The sequence below is a fragment of the Schistocerca piceifrons genome, chromosome 2 (assembly GCF_021461385.2).
Source record: "Schistocerca piceifrons isolate TAMUIC-IGC-003096 chromosome 2, iqSchPice1.1, whole genome shotgun sequence".
Lineage (NCBI taxonomy): Eukaryota > Metazoa > Arthropoda > Insecta > Orthoptera > Acrididae > Schistocerca > Schistocerca piceifrons.
The window spans coordinates 1,100,712,655-1,100,726,465 of NC_060139.1; the positions used below are offsets into that span (position 1 = coordinate 1,100,712,655).

The 13,811-nt window shown below is 35.8% G+C and overlaps 2 protein-coding genes across 3 annotated transcripts in view; one reads left to right on the plus strand and one right to left on the minus strand.

Annotated features, from left to right (window-relative positions):
- The window catches only part of LOC124774944, a 202,443-nt gene extending 198,949 nt beyond the window's left edge, over positions 1 to 3,494 (minus strand). The window contains exon 1 of one of the 2 annotated variants that reach the window (XM_047249647.1): positions 3,349 to 3,494. The gene's annotated coding sequence lies outside the window, so the exon portion shown is untranslated. Of the gene's footprint in view, positions 1 to 3,257 lie in introns of both variants that reach the window. The other variant, XM_047249648.1, reaches the window with a different exon arrangement.
- Positions 1 to 13,811, plus strand: part of LOC124776161 (trichohyalin-like) — a 191,909-nt gene that overhangs the window by 43,338 nt on the left and 134,760 nt on the right. The window lies entirely within an intron of this gene.

Consider the following 13,811-nt stretch of genomic DNA (forward strand, 5'->3'; position numbering starts at 1 on the left):
TCGCGTTAGTGTCATTAGGCTTTTTGTGGAAAGTGTGTGTGTGTTTCTAGATATATTTTAGTCCTCATAATGTGTACGTACCACCTTTATATGCGCCATATTGGAATCGTGGTTTATGGTAGTTTCAGCCATATTTGTGACGTCATGGGTCAAAGCAGACGGGCGGGATCGGACGCTTCCGTATTTCCCATGAAAGAACAGTATGTTTAAAATCAAACCAGCCAGTGGAGAAAGAGAGAGTGATTAACACTGAGCATTAAAATATTATATGTTGAAAAGAGGGCTCAGTACACGGAACAGAGGACTAATACAAACGTAGCAGTGAAATTACATTACAGAATACTGTAAAATTCTAACCTGTATTATGTTGAAGGCCAAACATATGTATTATGCAAAAGAAATTAGCAGGTTATTGGCTTGTGATAAAAAGTGAGAAAAATAGGAACATAAAATCCAAACAAGCAAGAATACGACAGTCCTCTGGTAATGGTTGCAGCCTCAGATTTCAATAATTTTTTTCACTATAGCTGAAAAACACGGAACCGTAATAAACTCCCACAGAAACCCTACAGCTAACAAATCATTTAAACTCACACCAAACATAGCACTTCAATTCAAAAGCCCAACTCCTAAAGGCTCTCAATCCTCTAGATATGACAGTGTATAAAATCAGATTTTAAAATCATGTGCAGACTTAATCACTCAACTATTCTGCTATCTGTGTAATCAATGAAAACTAGTGTAACTGAAGCACATGATAGTGATTTCAATCCACAAAAGTAGAGAGAGGACACTAATATCGAAGTATTGGTCCATCTCTCTGCTGTCCGTATTCTCAAAGATATTCGAGATACTAGAGTAAGATAGGATCTATAGCCAATCGACACCTACACCAGCTTTAGTACAGGATTCTCCACAGAGAGCTATATTTAGTATAACAGATTAAATTCTGTGAAAACTATTTTAGGAAGTACCCAATGGGGGTCTCTGACAAAAAGGAATATTCTGTACAATTCACCAGCGTAACAGCTCTTTTCAAACATTGATAATTTATATGGAATTATAATCACATAATTAAAAAAAATATGTATTCAACAACTTGTTATGTAACTCAGTACAACTGAATGTTAATGCTAGGTTAACAACATAGATTTTATGAAATCCCTAAAACTCAGATTTACCAATTTTTCCACCGAGAATTCCAGGTTTCCCAGAAGAATCAACACCCTGAAAAATAACTCAGACGGAGGAAGTGTTAAATATAGAGGCCCTCTGTGCTTGATCCTCTGGCCACTGATTTTCTTGATCTACATTAGTGCTCTAACAATTACAATTCCTAACAGAGTAAAAATGGCCAAGTTTACTGATGATCCAAGTATTCTGATCACAGAGCTGAACTCAACAATGCAGGATACAGCCCTGACCATCACTTATCAAATACACCAATGGTCCACAGCAAATAGCCTAACACAATTTTTCGGAAGCTAATGTCATCCTGTTTCAGGGAACAAATAAAATACTTCAAGTTCCAGAACTGGATATTAACAATCAGAATATTAATGTATGGAAGTGAAACATGGACAATAAATAGTTTAGACAAGAAGAGAATAGCTTTCGAAATGTGGTGCAACAGAAGAATGCTGAAGATTAGATGGGTAGATCACATAACTAATGAGGATGTATTGAATAGAATTGGGGAGAAGAGGAGTCTGTGGCACAACTTTACTAGAAGAAGGGATCAGTTGGTAGGACATGTTCTGAAGCATCAAGGGATCACCAATTAGTATTGGAGGGCAGCGTGGAGGGTAAAAATCATAGAGGGAGACCAAGAGATTAATACACTAAGCAGATTCAGAAGGATGTAGGCTGCAGTACATACTGGGAGATGAAGAGGCTTCCACAGGATAGAGTAGCATGGAGAGCTGCATCAAACCAGTCTCAGGACTGAAGACAACAACAACAACAAAATTCCTAGACATCTAGATGGACAGTATCTTTAGATGGAAAGAGCAAATTGATCAGCTGGTCAAGAAATTTAGCCTAGCATCCTCTAATCTGAGAACTATTTTGTACTTTGTTGTCATATTTTGCACGTTTCTATTCCATGCTCTCCTATGGTATAATCTTATGTGGAAACGTTGCAGGAGTTTTTAAACTTCAAAAACGAGCCATGAGATTAATATATAGGGTCTCTAACAAACTACAGGGGGCCCTTCATATCTCTCAGGATACTTACTACAACAACTCAATATACGTACACACTGATTATGTTTGTAGTCAGCAACAGGGAATTATTTCAGACAAATTGTGACACATAATGACGAGATAAGTGAAAAACTTTTTACCAAGACTATACATTTCTCTCAAAGTACACAAGGGAGTTACTGGGTCAGATATAAGAGTAAGCCTATACAATAAGCTTCCCATCAACATAAAAATTAGTGTCAAAGCATCCTTAAGTTATAATATTAGAACAAACCAGTTTGGTGAAAACACTCTTGAAAGAAAAAAGTACTTCTGTCACATAAAGCTTGGAACTTTAAGATAAATTATTATAAAATGTAAATTTATGTATGTCAGTAGGATAAAAATTTGGACTTTCCATATATTTCACCGTTTTAAACTTTCCCTTAAACTTTTAGGCCTGCCAATGATTGTAATATTTTATGGAACCAATTGTTCTCAGAAAAATAAAATATAACTTACGACATATGAGATCTAAAGTGTCCATGTAATACTACATTATTTCACTTTATCTGCCCTATATTATTAATAATCTAATTAATAGGAACAAATAAAAACCAAATAAATACTCAACCGCCATATGTTGCTTACTTCACAAACATTAAATATGCAAGGCACAAAATCCATGCAATGAAGGATATAACTCATAAAATCAACCTATGATGAAAATTGTATTTATCTTACTGAGTAATTAAACCTACAATAAACATACTACACAAATGTCTTTTAGGAGTAATTTAGTTTGCGTTAACATAGTAGCGGATCCTATGGAGACCACTACGGCGCTACACATAATAATCAGAGAAATGAATACGGAATATGAACGGAACAGTTTATCTGAAGTCCGGTAAAATACCGTGGATACGTATTCGTGCAAACGAAAACTTGGTTAGGTAGACTTGTCATTATCATTCGTCTTTTGAAGAAAATGCTGTGTAGTGAGTTCCTACGTATTTTCCATACTACAAGTGCTGATCACAATAGAAAACGATGTTAATGCATTTCTAGTTTACCTGGGTACCGTACTGGTAAAATTAGGCTTCCGCGTTTTAAAATGATTTGTTGGGCTTTACTTTCACGACAGCCTTGATAATGTCGCCTCACCTGCAGTAATGTGTGCGTAGTATCTTCTCCAACTCTTTTTACACGTGTCACGCAATTCTATTTTACGTTCGTAGCTCAACCCCACTTCAAATAACCGGCCCACCACATGTTGACATGTTCATATAGTCCGTCAAACCAAGTTGACACTCGGCGCAATGGCTGATGGGAGCGACCATAGGGGATCCTAACTATCGATACTACCCATTTAACTTTTTTTAAATTTTACTGCTTGTTGAAAAATGCAGTAATTACAACTGTTTATTAAGCCTAATGATGAAAGTTAAATCTTAAGTATACAGCCAGAGATTTGTGTCTGCTCGGTGCAGGTAACAAGTTATTACACTGTTAATTTAGAAGCCATGCTGACTCCTAGCAACGGCATCTACGTTTTTGAAGTGTTTCCCCACAGTTCACTTTTCTATGCAACATGTTTATAACACTACAAAATATTGTGGTTCTGCTCTCTGCCGTCTTTTGGATGTTAGCTGTATGTGGAAGACTATATCACTCATATCCTACAGAGATGCACATTCAAACAGGCATGTCCCAACCTTATACGAATTGTGAATTGTGGTTCATTAGTATCGTAACGTACATGATCTAAATCATTTGACTCAGGTACAGGTGACGTGGCAAAACTGCGATAAAATTAATTCCACCTTAAGCATATAACAACTGATGGTAACAAACAGTGTCATAATACAATCTAACAATAATGCTTGCTCAAATTATCATTTTATCCTCCACAAATTCTTCTCTTGAACAGTAGCACTTCTCCCACAGATTCTGCTGTAGCCCTGTTTTCAAAACGTCTGGGTCCTATTAAATATGTTTTTGCTCATTAACTTATTATATAGAAGATGGCGGAAAGTGTAAACTACGAGTGTGTTAGCTCTACAAATATAAACGTAAACTGAACGAAAAATGTACGACATACGTAAAAATCAGTGAATACTGCAATCGTAAATGCATTGTGCGTGATATTATAACTCAAGTGTCCGGAAATTCGGTCTAGAAATAGTGAACTACTGGTATGTATATGAAGTAAAATGAAATGGCTCACGAGTGTGATGTGCGCAATGTTCTACCACTCGGAAATACAGCTGTTGAAAGTGAAAATATACCGTGTAAAAATGTGTAATAGATATTGAACATTTAAAAGTGTGTATCACAAGTATGCAAGCAGCGATTAACATTTAACGAAACTTCGAAATGAAAATACCGAACTGTTAGGTAATCCGAAATCGAGTGCACCAATCAAAATAAAACCGACAAAAACTGTAAATAGTGAGAAAGAAAAGCAGCATGAATGAATCAGAAGCAGAAATACTACAGCGAAGGACTCAAGTGCTTGTGTTATGACGTGCCCTGACAAAACCAACAGCGTTAATACAAATGAAAACTGTAAAAAAAGCGATCGACCAGTGCCCCAAAAAATGATACACAGTGATAACAAGAGACAGAACGCATTAATTCTTCCTGACAGTCATGGTCGTTACTGTGCAAAAATTATGATCAGTTCTCAAAATCAAAAACACTACATCTCTTCTGTAATAAAACCTAACGCACAGTTAAAGAACGTGGTTTCTAACATAGATGGGAAGACGAAAGAACATACGAAAAATGACAGTGTCATCATTCTAGGTGGGACTAACGACATCCCAAAGAAATTTCAGGATTTCAAATGTGCCTTAACAGATTCTCTTCATAAGACAATCCACAAAAAAGTTATCTCGTGCATAATTCCGTACAGATACGATGTACTAAAACTGAACAACAGAATCTATGCTGAAAACGAATTCTCAATGAGGACTGCAAAAAATTATGAGCATATAATGGTAATGGACGTCAATCCGTTCCTCAGTAGAAGTGATTATACAAAGCATGGACTTCACTTGCGAATGGAAGGCAAAGAGAAATTATGTAGACATTTACAACTAGCAGTAGGTGCCAATCTGCAAATACCGGCTCTATCATATATACAATGTGAAGACCTTTCAGCAAATATGACAGTGAAAGCACAAGAAAAATCAGCAGCAGAAATGGACTTATCCAACTCGATAGTTATGAAAGATAAACGAGCAGGCGCAAAAAAGAACTGTACTACACCTTCATCACTCAAAGAAGACACAGCAAAACAAAACTATCATCGACTAAACCAGGCTGTGATACTGGCAAAAGCATCGAACCCATAAGAAGCAGAAGAACCAAGTTCCACACACGAAGATATTCAGGATAGAACAAGAAGAACTGGGCACTGGAAACCAAAAGCAGTAGGCCTACCTACAGAAGACCCACTAAGGATATCAGTAGATAGAGTCTCAAAAGTATCACCAAGGACATCTAATTTTACATGTATCAGTGAACACCAACAATCAACTACTACCACCCCAGCAACAGGAGGAAGTTCAGCAATTCCAGTGATAAGAAATGTAAGGTGACCATGTCATCTACAAGATTTTTTTATTCCCAGCAAGCCTCAAGACCAAATTAGGATAACTAGTGCACCTATCAACACCACCTCCAGTAGCAGTCCTTGCAGCAAAAACAGAAACCACCTCAACATCGACCACACAAGTAAACTGACCAGAGAGATGGAGAACTGCCCCATTTCACCATCAGGACATTTTTCTTATGACCAATGGAAAAAAACCAACTCACATTTCTAGATGAGAATGAAGATTTCCCACACAATTTAAATTCAGGAATAAAGGTCACTCTTCTTCATCAGAATATACAGTCAGTTAGGAATAAAGTAAGAGAGCTTGAAGTCTTGCTATCAAGTGAACTCAGATATATTAATATACTGTACTTAACTGAACACTGAGTTAAAGACAGTGAAAATAACGGATTAGGTGTTAGTAGCACAAACATGTAGAAATCAGTTTACACATGGAGGGAACTGCATATACATAAAGAAAGATATCGAATTCAATAACTTAGACAATGTTGAATCCTTAAACACTGAGAAAGATTTTGAAATATCAGGCATAGAAATTCCAGAGTTCAAGTTAATTGTAATACCCATCTAAAAAATTCAACACTCGGCTTGATACTTTACTAAATAAAATAGTAACAAATCTAAAAACAGTTCTTATATGTGGAGACCTAAATGTAGACTTTAGTAAGCGAAGCAGTTCAAAATCTGAGCTGATGAACATATTAACAGCCAATAATTTGGAGATTACAATCCATTCCCCTACACGTGAAACGAATCATTCTAGTACTACCACAGACCAAATAATAATTAGCTCCAAAACAAAATATAAATCAGTTGTAATTAAAGCTGGACTGGCAGACCATCATGCACAGACTATAAGCTTTTGTGTAAACACTAATCCATCCTATAATTATATGAGGAAGACTACACACATGGGCAGAACTTTCAGTAATACTGCAGTACAAACATTCTAGAATTATCTCCAACAAGACTCATGGGAGATGGTGTATAGTACAGAAAATATTTCTGATAAGTTTCAGACATTCGTGAATATTTTTAAATATTACATAAGGAAATCTTGTACTAGAAAACGGTACCTTCACAATATTGCAAGAAGCTGCAACACAACTCAGGAGTTCGATAGTTACTTTAAAAAAATATAAATCTATCTTAAATAAAATAATAAAGGAGGCAAAGAAACGAGACAATGACAAATATATAGAAGATGCTTCAAACAGAACTGAAGCAATCTGGCAAGTTGTAAAGAAATAAACCAAATCTTTCAAAAATAGAGTTAATAATATAGTATTAAAGGCTGGCTTGGAAAACATTAATAACCCACAGGAAGTAGCTAATATGTTTAATAACTAGTTTATAAATGTAACAGAGAAACTACTACAACATACCTCTAATAGAAAACAGCATACAGAAACAGGGAAAAAAGTCTCAAGTAAATCAATGTTTCTGTAACCAACAAATGTAGAAGAAGTACAGGTTACAATAAAAGGTCTCAAAATGAAACACTCTGCAGGTGTAGATGATATACCTGATTTCATTATAAAGAAGTGTTGGGACTTGTTTACTGAGCCCTTAACCCACCTCTGTAATCTATCTTTTGCTACAGGAACTTTTCCTTCATGTTTGAAAATAGCAAAAGTAGAGCCATTATACAAGAAAGGAAACAAAGATGATATTTCCAACTACAGACCACTGGTACTTCTGTCTGTTTTCTCAAAAATATTGGAAAGGCTTTTCAATAAGAGGATAACAGACTTCTTAGACGATAACAGCATTGTGTCAGAATCTCAACATGGATTTAGAGCAAACCACTCAACCGAATCAGCAGTTCACTCCTTTCTATTAGACCACTGATAGCATTAGACAACAAAAAACTTACCATGGGCATATTTTTATATTTGTCAAAAGCATTTGACACCATAAATCATGACAAATTGCTATACAAGCTAGAAAATCTTGGCATTAGGGGAACAGCTAACAACTGGCTCAGCTCTTATCTTAAGAACAGGGAACAATATGTGAAAATAGATCAAGAAAGGGAAAATGTCATTGAGAAATATAATTCCAAGCTACTGACTGTTAAATATGGAGTGCCACAAGGATCAGTAATGGGTCCTGTTCTGTTCTTACTCTATGTAAATGACCTAAACATAAGCAATGACAGCAGTAAAATATTTCAATTTGCTGATGACACGAGTGTTCTAATTACAGGAAACTCAGAGGAAACTATTGTAAAAATCATAAAAGAAGCCAATGACAGGCCAACATGTCACTTTGATGACAATGACTTAATAATAAACACTGAAAAAACTGTAGCTATGGATATACACACAGCACAAACAAAAAAATCTGGTATCACCCGATCTAGAGATATATGGACAGACAATTGCCAAAACAGCCTGTACTAAATTTCTTGGACTTCATCTACAAGACAACTTGAAATGGAAAGCACATATTGAGCAAATGAACAAAAAAATTATGTACTTCTTGTTTTGTGTTACATAGATTAAAAAACTGTGCCAGCTACAACACCCTTCAGTGTGTATATTATCGAGTTGTACACTCTCACCTCCGGTATGGGATTATGTTCTGGGGAAATTCTGGAGATGCAATCAAAACATTCAAAATATAATAAAAAATAAGAATAATAGAAGGGATAATCGTAAATCATGTAGACGATTGTTTCAAAAAAGGTTGATCCTGCCACTTCCTTGCATATATATTCTTGAAAATATAATGTATTTAAAGCAAAACTTACATACAAAAGACCACTCATCACTCAAAATCACACAATACACAGCTATGACACAAGATAAAAATTAGGTTTACATGTTCAAAGTGCCAACACAAATTTATTTCAAAATGGACTTATTCATCCTAGTATCAAACTATACAATGCCTTACCAGATACCATTAAACACATACAAAACATTGGTCACTTCAGATCTAAACTGAAGTCGTACTTGGTTGATCACTGCTTTTACACAGTAAACGAATACCTACAAAACTAAATTTTTCTGTGTTAACCCAATGTAGTCTCATTCAGAAGAACATTTGTATTTTATCTCTCTGTATATAGTGTAACATCATTTATTTAAGTATTCATCATTAATTGATATATTAATGTGTGTTATTGTGTACAAAGGTATATTATATGAAAAACTGTTAATATTAACATAAAAATCCAAATATCTCTTGCACATTGTGCAGCTGTAGATGAAAATGGATCAATAAATAAATCATTGCCATCCCCAATATACTGCCGAGCCTGTGTATGTAATTTCAACTGTTGTATGGGTAGCATAGAACTATTTTCATTTCTCATGGTATATTTGTGGTTAAAATGATTCTCCTCAAATAATTTTTGTCTGCTGTGTAGGAAGATTATAATTTCATAAATGTATGTGGGGAGGGGGGGGAAACAGTTAGAATTTGTACTTTCCAAAATAAGGGGCAACAAGACTCTGCTGTCCAGTACACATGTATCTGACAATTTTCCTTTGCAGTTTCAATATTGGAGATGTGCTGTTTGATCTTCTCCAGAAAATTATACCACACCTAATGACAGATTCAAAATAACAATGATATGGAATTTTTTGTCTACTCAAGTCACTGGAATTCGCTAGTTTTGTATAGCAAATGTAAAACTGCTTGGTTTATTTGATAGGAAGTCAATATGTGTACTCCAGCTTAAGTTCTTGGCCACATTTAGTCCTAGGACTTTGATCATGCCAACTTCTTCCATAAACTGATTGTTACATTGTATTTTAAGTTTCACACAGTTTGAATGAGTGGTTTTGAAATGTACCATAAGTATTTTTGCAATGTTTAGTTTCCAACCATTTAATTGGAGCCAGTTTTTGAGAGTATCCAGCACACTTATGATGGAGCCCAGAATTTTTTCTGCATCTTCATCTTCAGTTAAAACTGAAGTACTTGTGATTCTGTACTCAGTTTAGAATAATAATTCACTGAATCTGAAGTAATAGTTACCCTTTGTTTTCTATTTTGTAACTATGATGATCCTCCATGTCGTTTTCCTTCACTTTTGTTACTAATCTACATTTGGTATAAAGATAGCCCTTGAGTTACAGAAGTATGTCACAGAATGGGTGGGCTTCTCTCTTAAGTCAACTTAGTTAAATAGCACATAGGGGTTCAGAGTCTACATATCAGGGTAAAAGGAGATTCCGTTTCACAATGAAACCATTTCAGAGTCAAGCAGTTGGTGCCATACCATCAACAATTTTTTCTGACCATTAGAGAATTATCCAAGTTTCTGCCTGATAAAAAGTCCGAGAATTTCATTTCAGTGACCTCAAATCTGATGGATGTTTTCTTTGCTTACCTAAATCCTGATACCAAGAATTTGTTATCAATGGCTGAAATTTCATACTCGGATCCTGACTTAACTTCATGAGAGACAATGACATTTTAATGTTCTTTTCTTGAGTGGTACACGATTCTGAATATAAGGTTAAGTTATTATGTGTAGAGGTTACATACTCTTACAGATCTTACTCCAGGCCTTCAGAAATACTGAAAGATAAAGCCTTTAGTTTTCTGGAACCACCTCTTTTCATAGACCTTATAATTGGACCTGACTGAACAAGTTCCCCTTACATACACAATTTTCTGTCTGTAATCTCTAAGTTTCCAGAAATAATGAAATATGTTTTCTCACTCTTCTTCTTAAGTTAATTGTGGCATTGCAGCTTGCAGCAGGGAGCATTAGCAGAAAGGCTTTTAGCTGGAATTCTTATGCCCTTCCTTGTACGGCACAGTTCCATTGCCATTGCCGAGTACTCTTCTAACACTTCTGAGGATGTTGTGAATGCCCTTTCCCTCTGCTCTCTGCATCATCTTGATCACAGATATTATTCTCAGCACTGTAGAAGCACCACGTTCCTCAGCAGCTGTGTCCTCTCCTGTATTAAAAGAAAAATGTGCTAACATATCATACAATGACTGTGAAAGAACCATCAAATGTAGTTATCGTACATTTAAGCTCCACAGCGGAATCTGGTTATTAACTCGTTACTTAATTCTGATTTATCGTCAGTTAATTGTCATCTATCAAATTTACAGAGTAATAAATAGCATACCTGAGCTGGAACACATATACCCCAACGTGTTATATTCTATATCTTCAGACGAATCACTCACAATAATCGGTCCACTATAATTTGAGTTCCTGTGCATACGAAATTAGTTAGGCCACAAGTTTGTCAAGATGCTACACACAGAACATCAAAATGCCGGAAACTGATAGTAATGATCGTAGCAACCTCGCAGTGAACTTTGGATTCATGAAAATATGATGCAATAATCTGTATTCTTGCTTTGTGAAATATGAATACTTACATATTTTATGGCTGGGTTTGGTAGTCTGGTGGTAAAGAGTATTTATTTCTAAAACCCAATATTGCAACTTCAACCATGTAGCTGTTATCAAGTGGAAATTATGTTCCTGATTACTACCTTCTTGTGTATAATACACTCTTTTAAATGCATTGTAAATATGTTGCTTGAATTCTGCTTAATTTTTGTCCTTATCCGCAATATTGGGTGGAGTAAATTATTCCACATTTGTTTTTGTTTCATATGATACAAAAGCTGATTTCATCACATGGTATTCTGTGGACTCATGTTTATTTGTTACTTCTTGTGAACCCATGTGTGAACTGCTCGACCTAAATACATTGTAAGTACTGTATATTGCTCATTTGTGTTCCCATTAGTTTTTCGTGGTCTCAAATTAATGGAGGCCACCAAAATTTTTATTGACTCCAGCTAAACCATACTGTTTGCAGTACCTTTTAGTAATGTGTGAGAATATTTGCATAACTACTGTTGCAGTTTAGTATTTGCACGAAAGAATGCTCTAGTCACCAAGACTACGAAGCATACTCATCTACATCTACATCTACATCCATACTCAGCAAGCCACTGTAAAATGACTAGCACTCATTGGCAAGAAGAAACACCATTAAAAGCAGAATTAATACTCATTTACTAAGAAGATGTACCAGTAATGAAGTTGAATACGAATACTGTCAAAACCTGCTAACATTGGGTTCTCCATTACATGTGCGAAAGTACAGAAAAAAACAAAAATAAAGTAGAACAAAAGCAATGTACTTAACATGCACTAATTTTTGAGTGCTATCGACTAGGGATTTCAAACTGATTTCGTATTACTGTATTACTGGAAGGCTTTCGATGGTTCAAATGGCTCTAAGCACTATAGGACTCAACATCTGGGATCATCAGACCCCTAGACTTATAACTACTTAAACCTAACTAACCTAAGGACATCACACACATCCATGCCCGAGGCAGGATTCGAACCTGCAACCGTAACAGCAGCACGGTTCCCGACTGAAGCGCTTAGAACCGCTCGGCCACAGCGGCCGGAAGGCTTTTGACACAGTACCACACAAGCGGCTTGTAGTGAAATTGGGTGCCTACAGAATTAAAAAAAAATTTTTTTGCGCGTAAAACGAGATTGGATCAACAGAGAATTGTGAAGGTGGTTCAATGAAACATCTACCAGGCATTTAAATGTGATTTGCGGAGTATCCATGCAGATGTAGATGAACTCATTTAAATCATGGAGTTCACACACAAATTTATAAGCAGTATCAAATACACAAAATTCCTTGTGATGAAATGAGCTACTGTTTTGCATGAAACAAAACCATTTACCTCATTCAGTATTATGGATCCGAGCAGAACTCAATCAGAATATGAGAAACATATTTACACAGTAATTCAAAGAGTGCAGTACACATGAGAAGTCGTAATCAGTAGCACAATGTGGTGAAATCAGCTTTTGTTAACTACGGAACGAAAACATGGGGTCAACAACCCATTGGCTTTGACCAATGACGTCATAGGTTGCTCAAAGACATTAATGTATTTACTTTCGAGTCATAGATAATAAATCGGTTTTCTGCTGTGGATAAACGCCATAATCGTAAATTGAAATAAATGAATGTGTTTTTAAAAGACAACTCTAGACATTGTGTAAGATTTTTTTCGTTTGAATTGATATAAATAATTGGTTCTTTCCAGTTCTTTCGCCACTTAATTTCACTCCTAGTGAGTTTGAGATAATTTGGAAGAACAGCTTTTGATTTAGAAGAATGTTTCCTTGTTCATTTTCCTTTGTAATTATGTATTTTTTTATTCCCATGAATATGGAAGATTTAAAGCAGGCTTTGGACGTAGATGTGACAGCAAACATTCCATTTTTGCAAATGTCTAGTCTTCTTGCTGATTACGTTTGATGTCGTGAGTGCGGCGAACATACGCGCTTGATAAGTGTGTCTGCTCGTCGTACTCACGATTTATTCATGTGGAGGTTTAACAAGGATCGACTATGGCACTTAATTAGACGAGGAGCTTGGTTTAAGACATCGAAGATGGCCTTGAGGGATATAATAAATACTACATACTGTTGCTGTTTGAGGTATCGTGTGTGGTTGTGTGTGCATGAATTCGTGTGAGTAAGCGTACCCTTTTAGACTGGTATTCGTTTTGTAGCGAAGTTTGTGGGATTCAATCTCCGGCCATCCTGATTCAGGTTTTCCGTGATTTCCTCCCCCAAACAACCCAACCCAACATATTGCCTGTTTAAGTGTTTCCTTAAAGATTTTGGGCAAATGTATTGTCCAAAATTTGTTAATTAATTTCAGGTTGGTATGACAGGTGGGGAGTGTAACTGATAATTAAGCAAAGGGTGGGTGTGGTGGGGATGGTTAAATTATTGATTTGGAGTTTTTGGCATTGATCCATCATCCTTCATTTTCTTATGTTAGGTAATTTTCTTCTGTGGATATTTTTTTATTATTTTACTTCATTTCGTTGATGTGAACTTTTGGGTTTCTATATTTGTATGTATGAGTATATGTCTGTTTTTTCGTGATGTGTTTCTAGTGTATGTGGGTATGTGATTTTTCATGACGTCTTTCAAGGCGAGCTCTGGTTTTTTTGCGGAGGA